Genomic DNA, 6,476 nt, shown 5'->3' on the forward strand with positions numbered 1-6,476 from the left:
ATTCTTTTTTAATATTTAATTTGGAAGTTTGTAACTGCTCCCAATTCTTTTTTATTGACAAAGAATCTTGGCATATTCCCGTGCTGGGCATTTGTGCTGCCATTGTATAGAACGCCTCTCGGCGTAAAAATGACTTTTTGAACATTCGACCAAAGGTTAATCTAAAAATCTCTACTAATTGAATTTAAAATTATCATTTGTTGTTAATAAAGTATTGTATAACTATATGAAATGTAACATATATGCAACTTAAATGGACCAAATAGTTATTATTAATCATAAATATTTGTTATATATAACTTTTATATATAACACAAAAGGACAAATACTTTAACATAAAAAGATTGTTTATTGTTATAAAAATAACACATTATTATATAAAATACAACTTATATCCAACACATAGGGACCATTAGTTGGACACTAATTTTTTTTAACAATCTCACACATTTCATGAGAAAATACAAGGCATTTATTGGTATTCACCTTTTATATTTGTGATGATACATATTATTGATATGTTTTAATTTATGCATATACATTGCTACCCCAATAGTGGTACACATAAGAATAATGTGTACACTAAAATATCAATGTTTATTTAAGTAAGCATAATATGTTTTGAGTGACATACATATATTAGATAGCTACGATATTTTGTTTGAGACAAAAAGTTATTTATTTCACTCATTAACGAATTCATTTATTTATTTTCTCTATAACATTTGTAAGTTTTCATATGTTCAAGAATTGGTATATTTTTTATCAACATTTAGATTTTTATTTATTTACAAATAGATCAATTAATTACAATATATAATAAAAATGTGTTGTAAGATTGGAATCTATGTTCACCATAGGGTGATCCATTATTGGACCCCGCTCCACTATTGGGTCCTCTCCGCTATTAAAAACCATTTCTGAGACGAATTTCACAATTTTATGTTTCCGTAGTCCATCTGACAGTGTAGCCATGTTATTTCTCGTGGTTTGGGCTCTAAGTAGTAAGCCTATCAAATAGATTCACCTATACTAGTGAGGCGCTATCTATGGGGCAACATATATGCACCATTATTCAATGGAAGTATAAGCAACTTCCACTATTAAACACTTAGGAGGGGTGTCTATATGTTGCCCCGTATCTATTAGCTACTAGTGGCATCTCCTTTTTCGTATTTCCTAAAACTAATTTATGTTTTTGTATAAGTTGATAGGTTGATAATATAATTATTTTTATTTTTGAAGATATGTGAATTAGATTATTAATAAATTTTAATTTAAACAAAATAAAATTTAATAAAATATTTTGAATAGATTAATAAATATTATTTATTTTAATTCAATTTATAAAATATTGAAAAAATAAATTATTTTTAAAAATTTCAGAAAAATTAATAATAATAATATGAAAAAATAACGATGTCTCTAACAAATATTATAGTTGACTAAATAAATTATAGAAATTTAAAATATATATATTTAAAAAAATCTAAACTAATAAAAAATAAATTAAAGTAATTTAAAAACTAAAACCTAAATCAATTTTACAAATTAAAAGTTAAATAAATAGAGATCAAAAGTAATTATTTTTTTAAATAAATAGAAAAAGAAAAAATAACAATTAAAAGTGTAGATTTAAAATATAATTTTATGTGAACAAATTAGATCATTAATAATTTTCAAATTAAATAACATAATATTTATTAAAATCTTTTAAATAAATTAATCAATATTATTTATTTAAATTCAATTTATCAAAAAAAATCATTTAAAGAACTAAATTAATATAAATTATAAATTAAAAAATAATATTTAAAGAACTAAACTAATATAAATAATAAATTAAAATAATTTAAAAACTAAAATCTAAATTAATTTTAAAAATTAAAAGTTAAATAAATAGATATCAAGATCACAAGTAATTAATTTTTTAAATATATAGAAAAAAAGTAAAAACAATAGTTAAAAGTGGAGATAACAACTAATAAATATCAAAACAAGAATTAAAAGTGGAGTGAGATAAAAATTGATAAATAATTAATGAGAAAGATTTCCAATTTTTCAATGAAACTGACAAATTTTCCAGCCAACTAACAAATTTTTCAGCCAACTGACAACTTTTTCATCAAAATTTCAATTTTCGCAAACTAAGTTCCCAAAAATAGTCTATCGACTAAATAAAGTCAATCAAGTTGTCATCTCTTATAAATACGTTTACTTTTAATATTATAAAAGAAGGATAAGCGAAGGGTTATCTTTTATGTTATTATTGATTTTTGTCAATAGAATTATTAAGTAAACTTTAAACAAGTGATTATTTGTATAATTAGTTATTAATCAATTGTAGATTGATAAAAATTTAGAAAAATATTTTAGTTGTATATTCATATTTATTTTTATTTTATTTTTATAAAAGTTTTGATTTGACTTTATTATTAGAGTATATTTTGATTTGATTTGCAGGTAAGCACAAAAGAATATATTCAATTTATTCATTTTTATGAATAATTAATAAATAAAATGTTACAAATGATAAAATACAAGATTTTTGAAAAAATTATCAAATCATAATATCGTGTGTGTGTGTGTGTGTGTGTGTGTGTGTGTGTGTATTGATTTGATTTGTAGGTAAGCACAAAATAATATATTCAATTTATTCATTTTTATGAATAATTAATAAATAAGATTTTTGAAAAAATTATCAAATCATAATCGTGTGTGTGTGTGTGTGAGAGAGAGAGAAAGAGAGAGAGAGAGAGATCAAATATTCTTACATTGCAATTGAATGGCTTATGATAGCTTTGTTTATGGTAACCAACAAACGTACACCAATACGACTCTTAAACTACCTATGAAATCTAATTCTAAGTTACTAAATTGACACTTTTCAAAATGAAAACTCTAATTTTCAATAATAAGAATACATACATGCATACATACATATATTTGGATAGATGTTGTTATATTGTGTAAGGTCACAAAACATATAGAGGCATAAAATAGAGTTGATGTACTATTTCATTGAATGTAACAATATAATTTATACATATCATTTTTTTATTGCATTGATCTAGCGTTACCATGTGAGTGATTTAAAGGTATGGATCATTGGTATATATATATATATATAGATATACATACATATGTATACATATATGTATACATGTATATATGTATACAGACATATATATATACATACATATATATACATATATGTGTATATATATATATATGTGTATGTGTATATATATATGTATATATATATGTGTGTGTGTGTGTGTATATATATATATACATGTATACATATATGTATACATATATGTGTGTGTGTATGTGTATGTATATATACATATGTATATGTACATATGTATATATACATACACATGTATATAGATATATATACATATATATGTATATATACATACATACATGTGTATGTATATATACATATGCATATATATGTATACACACACACACACATATATATGTATATGTACATGTATATATGTTATACATATGCATATATATGTATACACACACACACATATATATATATATATATATATGTATATGTACATGTATATATGTTATACATGTGTGTATGTATATATACATATGCATATATATGTATACACACACACATATATATATATGTATATGTACATGTATAACATATATACATGTACATATACATATATAGATATATATATGTGTGTGTGTATACATATATATGCATATGTATATATATATATGTGTGTGTGTGTATACATATATATGCATATGTATATATACATACACATGTATGTATGTATATATACATATATATATATATATATATGTGTGTGTGTGTATACATATATATGCATATGTATATATACATACACATGTATGTATGTATATATACATACATGTATAGATAGATATATGTATATGTATATGTATATGTATATTGTAGTATCTCCTTAATTAACCAAATTGTAAATTGTTGATTAATATTGCTATACATTTTATTCACGGTGTTGAGCATTCATAAATATTTAATAATTTATAAATAAGAATGTAAATTCAGTAGATTATAAATGAAATAAGAATGTAATAAATTATATTACAAATGTTATTATATCAATAAAATATTAATACTCAAATGTTATATTATATTATATAACAAATGTTATATCTAATCAAATATAATATAATTCTTATTAAAAATAATTAATACAACATAATATTTAATTATATGGTCACATCTTTTGTGAATGTTGCTTCCACCAATGAGAAGCGATTGTTGGGTAAAACTAAGGTTCACTGGGATAGCCTTTTATGGATATAATTGAATCGAAATTACCCTTACAAATGTCAATCCGGGATTCATAAACTCGTGAGAGATATAACGGCTGTATGATCAAGGGGTGAAACTAATGAATCAAGGGTTTTATGAATGCAAATTACTGCTTACTAATAAATTAAACTACCATACATTCACTGCAAATGAACACAAAGCAATTAAGAATCAAATTACTGCAAATGAACTTTAAACACAAAGCAATTAAAAGTAAAACACACCACACATCTACTACAAAATGAGTTTTAAGATCCAAACAATACTTTTTATAAATAGATTAAATTTATCTAAAGTTCACACCTTTTAACAATTAAACAATGTATTTATTAACACACCTCTAAGTAATTAATTACACCCCTTTTAGATAATTAATCTCAATGAATGCTTATTGTGAAAGTTGTTGTCTGATTGGAGGTTGGTTTCATTAAGGATTATAATCTGCTCAACTACAACAGGAAGTATGGTAGCAACAGGAGGTTTTTAACTGACTGGTTTTAATACAGTGCAACAAAGAGTGTGATGAATGTGGTAGGAAGTATGATGAAGAAGGTAGAGAATAATATGAATGGCGACAGGAGGTTATGAATATTGGGAGTATTTTAGGTCAAGGACTGAAGGGATGTGGTAAGGGGAATAGAACAAATAATATTGTGAGTATTAAGGATGAATGCAGGCGGTAGGAGGAATGTGGCAAACAGTAATATGTATCAAACAATTTCTTTATAACTTATAACAACCAATTACTTCTTCAGACAACTGAATCGATAATCAATCGACAAGTTCTGTATAGATTCAAACAAATATATAGTAGACTTCTTGAAAATGCATACAATTAAAACTTGAAAGGAACATATGAAATCAAACAATGAAAATACTTACAAAATAAACTACACTAATCTCACCAAGTTTCCCAAGAGGGGGCCCTCCTCCGATACGCAGGGTGAGAACTAACTTAAAACTGGCTGCTACAGGAGTTTTGCATTCTCAATTCAATATTTCAGAAATGATGCAAAAATAGGGAATTTCATATATTATCGCTCGTAGGTCTTTTGATTCACATTTGCTTATATAATCTAAAGTGTTTAACCATATTGACAACTAACTCGAATGGTCGTTGGCCTGTTTCCCAAACATAGACAATAGTTTGTTTTGGCCGCAGGCCATATATAACAATGTATACAACAGTCTAATTATAATAACATATGGCCAAAGGTGAGTGATTTGAAACTAATTTCTTAGTGTAACAAAACAATAATCTTCAAAACGGATCTTCCAGCTGAATGGCCGATTACGCATCCTTAGCATTCTCAACTCTTGTAGTAGCATCAGTCACAATATGTTATTTTCAGAAAATAAATAACTTTTAGGAACTATTCTTCCCTCTTTAGAGAAGTACTTAAATATTCTAATTTCCTATCAATAGTTTAGCAAAAAGGGAATTTTATGCCATAGAAGTGGGGAATGTATGAGGCAAAAGATTAACAAAAATAGGGCACTATTAGGACTCATCAATGATATTTAATTAGGGTTACGTAAATGAAAAAAGCAAGGAATGAGTTTGGAATTAAAAAGAACAGTAAAGAAAAAGGTTGGAATAAAAATAATAGTACAGAAGTGCGAAATCCCTCTCCCTCCATGTGAAGTCTGTAGCAGATATAATCATTGACTTCAGCCTCTGTCAAAGCATAGACTCTATGTAGGACTGACGCCAAGTACAGTCATTATGCAACATTGGACATTGAGTTATAAACCATAGCACTCCGGCTGATACGGGTGACCAAGTACGAATAGTATAAATGCCTTTCCAATAATGGAAGGCACAATTGATAGTTGGTAATTGAATTAATATTCGAATTGTCAATAATTTTGATTGAAGAATATGTGTAATTGAATTGTTATTAATTCATTATATAAGGGATATATATATATAGACATTAGCTCTAAACATATATGCCAAGGGTGATACTTAATACTAAACCTCTCTATTAAAAATGTATACCAAGTTTAATAATTAAATTAATATCAAAATTGTAAGAATGTACATTTAAAGTGGAATATTGGGTTAATATTAATTTCTCTCAAGATAATTAAATAGATTAATCCATCAAGGAAATGTTAGAATAACAATTAAATA

Source organism: Cupressus sempervirens, chromosome 3, assembly GCF_028749045.1.
Source record: "Cupressus sempervirens isolate cs-2001-9-10 chromosome 3, ASM2874904v1, whole genome shotgun sequence".
NCBI classification, from domain to species: Eukaryota; Viridiplantae; Streptophyta; class Pinopsida; order Cupressales; family Cupressaceae; genus Cupressus; species Cupressus sempervirens.